The sequence below is a fragment of the Triticum dicoccoides genome, chromosome 3A (genome assembly GCF_002162155.2).
Source record: "Triticum dicoccoides isolate Atlit2015 ecotype Zavitan chromosome 3A, WEW_v2.0, whole genome shotgun sequence".
NCBI classification, from domain to species: domain Eukaryota; kingdom Viridiplantae; phylum Streptophyta; class Magnoliopsida; order Poales; family Poaceae; genus Triticum; species Triticum dicoccoides.
Window position 1 is genome coordinate 759,904,686 of NC_041384.1, and position 12,616 is coordinate 759,917,301.

The 12,616-nt window shown below is 42.0% G+C and overlaps 1 pseudogene; it reads right to left on the bottom strand.

Moving 5' to 3' along the window:
• Positions 1-5,510: 5,510 nt before the first annotated feature.
• On the bottom strand, positions 5,511-11,955 carry LOC119273319 (annotated as a pseudogene).
• Positions 11,956-12,616: the final 661 nt, after the last annotated feature.

Here is a 12,616-nt window from a genome sequence, read left to right on the forward strand (position 1 = left end):
ATTGTTGCTTTTACATATATGTAGTGACTATAGCTAGGGGGAAATGTCGATAAGCGACAATGTCATACATATATTAGATATTAAGTGTGTCCGGTCAAGGACTAGGTCTGCCGTCGGGACTGTTTGGCACAGTTCTTGCCGCAGCAGGACTTGACGGGGACAGACGCGGTCACGTTCCCTGGCCGCGCAAAATTGGGCGGGAGTGCCTTCAACCCATTTTGGCCAGGCACCATCGTTGATGTCGGGGGTGGCTTGGCCAGCGGGGGAATGGTCCCAGATGGCACACTCCTTCTCTGTGTCCATCTCCTATACTGTCGCTGGCACCACCTTGAAGTTGGCCCAGAAGGTGCACTCCCTCTCCGCCGCGGCCTCCTCGACGCCTATGGCGGAGGTGGCGGCCTGGCGGGCATCCCAAACTGCCCTATCAGCGAGGGAGTGGTGGGAAACCAGCCGCGAAGTCGATCTCGGTCGCGACCGTGCAGGGCTTCGCGACAGCGAGCGCCATGTGACACCCTCCAGCCCGTCCTGGCGATCACACTCCTCCGTGATGAGGGTGGCCACCTCCTGCATGTCCTCCTCGTCCAGCTGTTGTGTCTTCTCCTCCGTGAGTGGCAGCCAGTCCGGCCTTGGGTGAAGCGGCATGCTAAGGACAAGGAGGGAAGTGGAGAAGAAAGTGGAGCTGTGGGCGGCCGGGAGATGGGCTGGGATCAGGGTGGACGCGGTCCAGGCCGGTCCGGTCCCTGACCGAGCCTTGCTTTGGACTGGCCGTGGCTGGTCCAGACCGGACTGGACCGAGATGTCCAGAGAGCCGTTTTTTCTGGACCGGACCGTGTGAGCGTCAGCTCGGTTAGGCCCGAGAGGACCGAATGGACCGGCTGGTTATGTTGCCTGGGAGTCTGTTTTTGTTGTGTTTAGCTGCTATGTAGGCACATTTTGATTCTGGAAAGCAAATGAAGCAAACAGAGGACAGAGGAGGAGATCGTCATGCAAAATGATCAGTTTACGGCTCCAACTGACGAAACTATATTGTCTGACGAAACTGAAGAAAACTTTATTATCTGACGAAACTGAATTCTAACAACTTACGGCTATATCTGACGAAACTGTATTGTACGCGAGACCTGCTGCAGCTGCTCCTTCATCTCCATAGCGTCCACCTTGAGGCTGGGACGGGTGCTGGCCTTTTTATATCCACGAGCGGCGGGAAACGGGGTGGGTGGGTGGCGGGAAAATGTGGCAGAAATGAGCGCGGGCTGTTGGACAGGAGGTGACAACCGTTAATTGGCTCGTTTCCCGGTGAGATAAGTAGTGGCTGCGGGACTGGTACCGGCATCTGACATGCGTCATTGGCAGAGAGAGAGAGAGGGAGGGAGCGAGCAAGGGAGGGAGAGAGAGGCCATGCGGGAGGGCAAAGAGATGAAATTTCCCTCCCCGTTCAACCTCCAAATAAGGAGGCTATGACCCACTATTTGGAGCATGTTCCAAAAATCTTGGAGGCCAAGGGTGATATGGCGACTTTGCTAGACCCCTTTTTTTTGCCCGAACGCACATGCTGTTATTATGGCGATTGGGTCGTTTTGCTGATTCTGCTAGAATTTAATATTATTCCTTTGGTCAGAAGTACAAACCTATTGGCAGTATTGAAAGTTCTGTAAGGAAGATGTTAAGAACCAAATACATGCCAAAGAGAAGTAAAATGTTTGGTTGTTTGTAATTGATCAACAATCATAAACTGTGCCTAAACTGAAGAGTGCAGCAATTCTGAACAGCAATACATTATGTGTTACAAATAAATACAAAGACAAGTTATCAAAAAGTAATTCACCCTACCATTTTAGTGAGGCTGAAATTTCTGAAGACACATGATTTCATATACTCATCATTTTGCTATTTTAGCTGATTGGGTTCTTTGATGGAACGGTAACATGTTGTGCAGGGGAGTGTAATGTGTATGTGAGGAACTTCTTGAGTATGCTTTGAAGAATAAGAATCACCAAGTCAGTCAGGAGCCAAAGCATGCATTCAACATTGCACTGGTTAGAGAAGAGTCTTCTTTAATTTTTGTACTACATGTTCAATGTTAAATGTTGCTGTTCTTCATGAATGGTTTCCTTCTTTGCATGCTTTACTTCAGTGCTGGCATGCTGATTCTCTCTCAAGGCACAAGGTTAATCATAAAGAATCACTGGCTCTTGCTGCAAAATACTTGAACTATGAGTGCAGTGAAACTTGTGCCGAGTTGGTTTATAAGAAGCTAAGGAACCTAAAGAAGGAGTTCGCATATGGAGTAGGCGGAACAGACAAGAATAATCAATCAATTTCAGTAAAGAACATATCACCATACCAGCAGGAGACCTCAACTAGACATGGAAATGACAAATCAACCCCTAAGCGGACAACATCTGTTGGTGGGAACGAATCACATCAAGAGGATTCACATGATTTAGTGATTGAGGCTATTGTACCAGGAGAGAAGGAACTGCTATCTGTTCCAAAGATTCATGAAAAACAACATTTATCAAAGGATGTACTTCTTAATAGGATCATAGAGAAAAGAATTAATTTAGTTGACATGGTTTTCTCCTTGAGAGAGAAGAATATCCATGATAGACAAGCAAACGGGGTCGCAATGTTTGACATACATAGGCACAATGGAGTGGTGAAACTGAGAAAAGCATGGAGAATAGTTGTGGAACATCTTCGAAGGTCTCAAGCTGATTCAGAGGACAGAGGTGGTCAAACAAAGCTAATAGTTGAATGGCTCACTATGCTAACAAACCTAATAGTTGAATGGTTCACTATGCTACTATATCCGTTTCTGAAGCACATGAGGTACCAGCGTGAGAAGCTTGACTTACAGCAACCGAAGGTGTGTACTAAGGAGTTGCAGTTGAAGGAAAAGTTCCTTCACGAAGCAAAATATGGCCATTTAGATCATACTTTTGATCAGCATATTTATTTACCAGGTTCAGGCTTTGCTATTGAGGAATTCAGCCACTTTAGCTCCTGTGTTGATACAGCTACTTTGGCAAACTGTCCGCAGTCTTTGCACAAAACTTCAGCGATGGAAGTTACATTGGTTGGTAGTGTGATTCCATCTGATGTTATCAATGCAGAAGCAGCGATATGTACCTGTAACATATATCAGGAATCTTCAAGTACTGACCATAGAAGGACTGAACATATTGAACGACAGAGTGGTGTGGGTTTGCAACGATTACCGCGAGAGACTGACCAACATGTAGGAGATGCTAAAATGGAAGTTAACACCGACAATGGGAGCGATACTCATGCAGATCCACCTTACTTAGAACCATAGACTTTGGCTCCTGTGCCCAGCCAGACTTCCTTGCAAATGTCTAAGGAAGTTGAAGCCGAGGCCAATATTGTAATGCAGTCAGCCCAACCAATTGTAGCACCAGCGCAACTTCTGCAAAGAGAGGCAGAATAAGTAGGCTGTTCTGGTATAACACCAGCTCAGACTTTGCGACCTGAAATGCAACCATCAGCATCCAGGGAAGCTTTATCTAACAATTCAGTCTGCACAACCAAGTATGGTGCCAACTATTTCACAAAGAGATGTAGAACAAGCCAGCCTTTGTTGTGCACCATTGTCTCAATGTTTGCCATCTGCAATGCATCCACCGGCCCCACTGTCCAGTATTCCGCTTGAAAGAACACACCCTGATCAGTGTCAACTAAGTCATCAACCCGAGGTTGCACTGGGTTCTTCAGCACAACTCTTTCCGGTGGCATCAATGATTCTTAACCATCCACCAGTTGGTGATGATGCACTGAGAAATGACTTGCACAGATTACGATTACACATTGATTCGCTTAATAAAACCCACGAGCTAAAGGTTTGCTATTTTTTTTTAAATGTTCACGGGGGAAAGGTCTCGGGGACATAGCGATAGTATGGCTAATCAAGCTTTTCAACCTCATTTTTCGGGCAAACAAGATGTCAGAAGAATGGAGACGGAGTATATTAGTACCAATCTTCAAGAACAAGGGGGATGTTCAGAGTTGTACTAATTACCGTGGAATTAAGCTGATGAGCCATACAATGAAGCTATGGGAGAGAGTCATTGAGCACCGCTTAAGAAGAATGGCAAGCGTGACCAAAAATCAGTTTGGTTTCATGCCTGGGAGGTCGACCATGGAAGCCATTTTCTTGGTACGACAACTTATGGAGAGATATATGGAGCATAAGAAGGACTTGCATATGGTGTTCATTGACTTGGAGAAGGCCTATGATAAGATACCGCGGAATGTCATGTGGTGGGCCTTGGAGAAACACAAAGTCCCAGCAAAGTACATTACCCTCATCAAGTACATGTACAATAATGTTGTGACAAGTGTTCGAACAAGTGATGTCGACACCGATGACTTCCCGATTAAGATAGGACTGCATCAGGGGTCAGCTTTGAGCCCTTATCTTTTTGCATTGGTGATGGATGAGGTCATAAGGGGTATACAAGGAGATATCTCATGGTGTATGCTCTTTGCGGATGATGTGGTGCTAGTTGACGATAGTCGGACGGGGGTAAATAGGAAGTTAGAGTTATGGAGACAAACCTTGGAATCGAAAGGGTTTAGGCTTAGTAGAACTAAAACCGAGTACATGATGTGCGGTTTCAGTACTACTAGCTGTGAGAAGGAGGAGGTTAGCCTTGATGGCCAGGTGGTACCTCGGAAGGACACCTTTCGGTATTTGGGGTCAATGTTACAGGAGGATGGGGGTATTGATGAAGATGTGAACCATCGAATCAAAGCCGGATGGATGAAGTGGCGCCAAGCTTCTGGCATTCTCTGTGACAAGAGAGTGCCACAAAAGCTAAAAGGCAAGTTCTACAGGACGGCGGTTCGACCCGCAATGTTGTATGGCGCGGAGTGTTGGCCGACTAAAAGGTGACATGTTCAACAGTTAGGTGTGGCGGAGATGCGTATGTTGAGATGGATGTGTGGCCACACGAGGAAGGATCGAGTCCGGAATGATGATATACGAGATAGAGTTGGGGTAGCACCAATTGAGGAGAAGCTTGTCCAACATCGTTTGAGATGGTTTGGGCATATTCAGCACATGCCTCCAGAAGCTCCAGTGCATAGCGGACGGCTAAAGCGTGCGGAGAATGTCAAGAGAGGGCGGGGTCGACCGATTTTGACATGGGAGGAGTCCGTTAAGAGAGACCTGAAGGATTGGAGTATCGACAAAGAGCTAGCTATGGACAGGGGTGCGTGAAAGCTTGCTATCCATGTGCCAGAGCCATGAGTTGGTTGCGAGATCTTATGGGTTTCACCTCTAGCCTACCCCAACTTGTTTGGGACTAAAGGCTTTGTTGTTGTTGTTGTTGTTGTTCACGGGGGGAAAGGCTCCCCACCTGAATATATATTTCAAAACCTGCCGGATGTTACAGAGTTAAGAGTGTTGCGAGGATAAGAACTCACGCCACAGACCAGCGTGGCCCTTTAGAGTTTCAGATTTAAGTCTATGAGACCAAACAATCAAATCATCTAAGATAGCTCTCAAGGAGTTTGAGCATTTCATCACAAAGAAATTTCAGCATATCTATTCTCTGCATTTTGAAGATAAATGTTAGACAATGTAGGTTGTCACTTTGTCCACTATGAAAATCAGCACTCAGAGAAATTATTAGGTATACCGTAAAATACTAGAGAAAAGATGATTTGTCCAAGTAAAATCATATAAAGGAATACGAGGAAATTTGCAATACACAAAGAACTTAAACTTCCAAACATTAAACAATAGAGATATTTACTTGAAACATAGAAGAGAAAACCATACCTCTTGTGTGCTAAGCTCCCAGTACTCCTTTTGTGTCACTGCTGCAGCTAACTTAATAAGCATGTCGTGATAGGTTCCTTTCTGCTGTGGTTTCAAATCCTGAACACCCTGGTCAAGATGTGATTTCCTTTGAGCTGACATGCATGATGGCTTGCCGTGAAATGCATGAGACTCTGCTCCTTTTCATTGTCGCTTAAAATCCTAAGCACCCTGGTCAAGATGTGATCTCTCTGGCTTTAACATGCATGATGGGCAGAACCAGTCTTCTCGTGGTATATGAGCTAGTGGTGGATTCAGGCAATAAGTATGGTACTCTGCGTCGCAGTCATCACACAAGAGAACAACGTGATCGTCTCTATCAATGCCACATACTTTGCAAATACCCACCTCCCATGGAGCTTTAGGTAATTTGGTCGCTGCAGTCAGAATATCATGTAGCTCCTCATGGATTTCTGAACCAGTATTCTCATTAGAGAGGTAACAATCAAATCTCTGAACAAGGTCAAGCACCTGCACCAGTCATGTAAAAAGAACAGAAAAGCCAAAAGGTTTACTTAAATCCTTGGAAATAATATAACTTAGTAAACAGGAAATTTAACAGTAAGCTAATATATACTCAAATCAGCATAGGTAATCCCAATGAGATGGTATAAAGCTAAATAAGTGAGCCATTTTTTCCTAGTTGCAATGTTATCTTGATCATAAACGCAGGTGAAATGAAATTCTGGAATCAGCATATCCTGTCCTAACCTTGGGAGAGCAGATATGCAGCACTGAACATTTGGACATGTAACTATTTAAACATATACAGTTACTGCAATTGAGTAGCACATGGGTATACTCAGAATATTTCACATCGTATGACAAGCAAAAAAAAGAAAGGAACCGGCACATGGGTATTGTTCAAACTATGTTTTCCTTAACTGAAAATTGGTAGTCAAGTATTGCACAAACAACAAGGAAATACGGAGGTGTTCTGCAATCAAAAGACACAATTTGCTAAAAATGTCCTTTAACCAGTTGAAAAGTAGGTGTTCGAAGCAGGTAAACTACCATACAGAAAGGGATAACAAACCTATGTCTTATACAATTCAAAACTCTTAGAGAATTCTGCAACCATTTCCACTATATCCGTTCGATTGGCACATGCAGCATACAGATTACGGATTACCTGTAGGTAAACATAATAGATCAGCAAATTTTTCTAGTTTGTGCACAAGCTAACAGTAGGAGTATTTGCAGGCACATGAAGTCATCCATGGAAAATCTGAGAAAATATCCCATGCGTACCTCTTGCACATCCTCAAAAAAAGTCTCCCAAGATCCACAGTAAGCACCCATAGCCAACCTTATATCAATTGTGCGGAAGTCCAAAGGGCGTGGCACCATACCAGAAAATCCAAGGATGCCCTCATCCTCATAGTCATTAGAGTTCACTAGAATAGTTCCAAGCAGATTCCCCAAGATCTTATATTCATCTGAGGAAATGGCATGGCGCAGAGCAATACGACACTTCTTCAAGATAACCTCTGAGATGGAAATAGTTTTCCTTTCATTTCTTGGGTTTTCAGGTTTTTGTGGCACTGTTACACGGCGTGCCTCTGACAACACAGATAAAACAGCTTTCTGCAACAAGGCAAAATAATCTTTTAGTGTATTTTCAAATAGTCCCCTAGTCACAAGGGTCCTCAAATTAAATAGAAGATAGACAAAAGTATCATGGCAAAGAATAAGTCTAATCAGGTGGCGAGCGAATACATTTCTTCAAATACAACATAAGCATGGCCGTGCTATGCACTGACTCCTCTTCTGGTAGTTATAGTGTATAGTAAAACTTTGGTTAAAATGCGAGGCTGACAGCAAGTTCATGTTAACCGAAGTTTCCTGCTCAGGCTAAAAAAACATGTAAATATAAAAATACATCAGCTGACTGGTTTCCAAGGTTTCAAGAAAAATTCTACAACCATTCCTGTCATCCTTTTAAAGGGATAGAATACTTCATCACATAAAACAGTAAAACAAAACAAGTGTTAGGGGAACTAGAAACTAGAATTTATGCATTTGTATTGACGGCCAAGGGCAAATACATGAGGAGTTGCAATCTAGACTGCAACCCAAACAACAAACGGTACTAAAACATAAACTAATACTAACTCATACTTTTATTTTAGCAACTTGTTACTTTTTAAGAGAAAAACACCATAAGAATTGCAGCTCGATCTATCAATAAAAAGATTTTTATAAGGGCCTGAGAGCAGGTTAAAGCCAGAAAAAGGAAAATAAACGCAGTCTGGAACAGCAATAATACAATGACTGCAGCCTGCAGGAGCATTACTAACCTTGGTTCGTCCAGATGCATTAGCCTTGTAGACCTCTTTACTTATCGAATGTTTCAAAATTTTCCTTGCCCATTCTGCTGGTTTTCGGCCCAAAGCTTCATAAACACAATTTCTAATTCTCGTTCCCACATTTGTCGGTAATTTTCTCACAGGCTCTAGTGCTTCTACCCAATCTGGCAATGTTCTATTATCAGCAATAGGCACCTCAGCAGAATACTTGTAATTCATCATAAAAACCTTGTTTCCTTCACTTGGTAGAGAACTGCATATCAAATTCTCCGCCTCCAGAAGCAGCTGAAAATACAAGACAATAATTACAGTGCAGCAAAAATACACATGAAATTTACCATCGTCTAAAATAAGAACACGGGAAATTTAAATATCTCTTAGTGGGTGAACAAAACACTATAGATAAATCATACAACGAATGTAACACAACATCCTTATAAATTGTATTCGATATTATCAAAATATCACACAGCTGGACAAGGAATCAATGTAGTCAAGATATCTCCAGCCAAATAAGCAAAACCAAGAATCGTGTCTCCACAGAAAAGCTTTGAAAAATATCATAGAGAAAAACAAATGGGCAGTCTTGTAACTGATTATACTCGCCTTGCTAGGCTTGTACATACCTCTTTTTACTACTAGTACGAAATAAATATAAATACAGAGTAATGACATTCCCTGTTGTTTTACCCTATAAAATAGAAAGCAAGACTGATGGTGACAGGTAACCCAAAAAACCAAGGTTTTTTCCTAAGCAGGATAAAACAGGGATATGTGTTATGTCCCTCATGGAAACAACATAGAAACATACTATTATGTAGAGTTAACGTGTATAATATAATTATACAGGGTTCGAATCAAAGCAAATATTAATAAAAAGAAATAAAAAGTTAAAGAAAAATCTAAAAACAGATAGCAAATAACCATAGCATACAACAAGCTAAAGACTACAACTCATGTCTGATTGAAGAAGGAAAGGAAGGAATGATCCAAATGAATCACAAGGTTCAGCTAATTGTAGAAGTAAAATGCTTACCAGGGCATCCTTCTCCATGCCGGCAACCCCAGGTACTGCTCTGCACAGGACGCCACCATCACCGTGTAGGCAGCGGAATAACTTCACCCCTTCTCGACTGGAAATATCTGACACATCCATGCACCCCTTTATGGAAGAAATAGCTAACATATACCTTCTAGCCAACTCTGGCCAAGTCAACTTGTTAGCAGTTAGCATATCAAAGTTAAATTCCTTTGCTGAAACAAGGCTCTCAGTGTCCTTCTTTCTCCCGCGCCTGGGTTTTGAATCTTTGGGGTCAATGTTGAGCTTTGATAACACCTCACCAAAAAGAACCCTAATGAGTGCAAGATGAACCCTGGGCAATACTGTACCAGTGCACCTCCCAAGTGTCTGGGCTGCCAATTTATCTAGACGCGCTTCCTTCATAGAGGAAGTTTCAACAGGAATAAATACAGACACAATCTCTTCGTTATTGGAGAGACCAGATTCACTATTTGAATGTAATATTGAAGCATCAGCAGGGGAATTCATTGGTGAAGAGTAATCCCTACATTCCTGAACGCCCTTTGACAGTGTTTCTTTCTGACTTGCACAAATTGGCCGTGGGTCAGCAAGGTCATCTTCTAATTGTTCATATGAAGGCACATCTTTGAGATCAATGATTTCAGCAAAGCGCCCCAAGAACTCCCATATCTGCAAGAAAATTTGAATGAGAAGATGGATGCAAGAATAAAAAGGAAATGCACAACTTTGTAAAGATGTGTTTCTCAAATAGCAGAAACAGTGACAAATATGTGAAGAGCTACCTGGAAAACATCTGCTGCCGATTCTGGTTGAAGCTTATGGCTAATAGGACGTCCCGGAGGTAGCTTGCAGATGCTAGAACCGCTGGGCTGAGCATGATCGTGTAGCCCAGTCACCCCACCATGTCTACCATATGGCGTATCCCCATTACTTTGATCATCTTTATACACAGATAAAAGTAAACCACTTGCAACTGTTACAGAAGAATGAAATTCTGCCCTATTGCACAAGAACTGGTAGTTTACGCAAGACCTGGATCTAGGAAGAGACTCCACAATTTCTTGAACAAATTCCAAATCAAGCCCAATTCTATCATGGTATAACCAATTCTTCAGTAATGTATAAGTAGATTCCACATCATTCTTCTTTTCTGTAACTCGTGGTATACTGGGGCCATTGGATGAGCAAAATCTAGTTAAGGGAGCGTAAGGACCATCAAAGTTCTGACATCCACTCCCCTTGTTTAATAAATGATATTCGCTGTTGTGTGTGCATGAGAATACCAGATGCCCATGTTCCTTGTACATTTTTTCACAAGCTTCCACCATAGTAGAAGAAATCATCCCCCATACTGAAGAGGATGATGTTCCTTCAAATGTAAACTCACCAATTTGGTCATTAATATTGGCTTCTTTACTTGGTGGAATATTCTCAGAATTTGAAGGTAGTATTTGCGACATCATATTTGAACTCTGTACATCATTGCAACCCAAAGAAGTCCTTTTATCCTCCGTATCATTGGTAAGACATGATAGAAAATCTTGTTTAGTCTCAGAGGGACTATCGATCATCATATAAAGATCATCATCCATATCATTAGCAGTATCTCCAATAAAGCTGCTACTTTCCTTTGTTTCAGCGGCCTTTCTTGCACCATTCTGAGAGAGAATGGTCGAGGCTTCTGGAAGGGGGAACACTGAACATGGTAACCTTCTGACCTTAAACAAAGGCGCAAAACTCCCTCCATCACACACCTCACACTCAAACAGTGAACCAGTGACTCTATCATGCCAGTAAGATGTAAAACCAACTGGCCATATCTGATGGCAATTGTGGTAGCTTGCCTGTTTATCGATTTCTCCCAAGCTAGTTATAAAGAAATCTTGATATTGAACAGGTAGGCCAACCTAGAGTAACAACACAAAAAAGCAGTGTTATCAAAATCAGCGCGAAGTGAACGTAAGATAAAAGAACTGCAGTATAAGAATACAAAGGCTGTAGCAGTGGGAAACAATAACATCTAAAATGGACACTGGATGAAGAATACGAATATGAAACAGGTAATGAGATACTCACACTGCCATGATATGCTTGACGGTTGCAATTTTCCGCAAGAAATTTTGAAGGCTTTGGTAGATTTCTTTCTTCTTTACGACTCCGGTCTGTTGCTTTCGTAAAAAATGATGGCTCCATAAAAGTACTGGAACTTCCAAACTCGTGCTTCTCAGAAAACTTGCGAAATGCTGATTTTTGTGGAAAATCTCTTCTCCTGCAGCATGTATTATTTGAGCTCTGTTCTATGTTTCCATAAGCAATGAAATTTTGATCCACAGGAGGAAATTGTTGTCTCATGTTAAAACAATGAGGAAGACCAAATGCTGGCATAAAGTGATTCACATCTGCAACATGATAGCCAGAAGTGGATTATTATAAGATGCACCACCAATGATGGTCAATAGTTACTTTAGAGACCAGACGGCTATAGCTTCAAACGGTAGCAGGAACCATAATTTTTTGGAACTGGAATCAAATTTCTGTTTATGGATAAACACATAGTACGCCTAAGTGGCCACACATGCACTGAACATGGGGGCAAGCAGAAGTTGATTTTGATGGTTAGGACAACCAATTGCTGTCTAAAAAAGCATGGAAAAATATCAAAAAAAAGCAAATAAATTTCTCTTGCAGTACATATGATTGCTCTAATATCCTTACCAAAAGGAGTTGTATTATTCAACTGCAGCCCCTCAAAATGTGGAGTAGCCAATTCAGTCAAATGAGCTCCATCAGCAACACTTACTCTGCGAGGAGGACCAAAACAAAATATTAACTCTCTTGTGATGACAATGTCTGTACAACAAAGGTTATTAGAAAACTTCCTATAACATTTCTGATACTATTATTTTAGAGCACCCCAAAACAGTCCAATTTATAAAGTTTATCGCTAAATAGCTGCCACAAGTTACTTGTAGCTTCACTTTTCTTTGCAAAAAGCAGAATTTCAACAAATCAAAAGGTTTTTACTTCGAACAGATCTTTCAAGAGTAGTCAAAACAATAACCACTTGACAATTAAACAGCGAGCATCATGTACAATAAATGAAAGCACTGCTGTGTAACACAATGAACCAGCTATAGAAAATGCAAGCACGCTTTCAGCGCTTATTCTCTTCAGCATGGCACATAAAAGTAGTCTAAAACAATGAAAGGACAATAATGATCTGATTGTTCTACAATTTAGTTTGCAGTACTACTGAGAATTTTTGGCGGCACAACCTATTCACCTGCTATGGTTATAAGCTTCTTAACACACTGATTTGCAAAGAAAACTCGATTAGGAAAATTCAACTCCATAATAATCACTAAAGGTACAGAATAACAATCATCAACATAACTAAACATTGTACAGAACGACCAATAT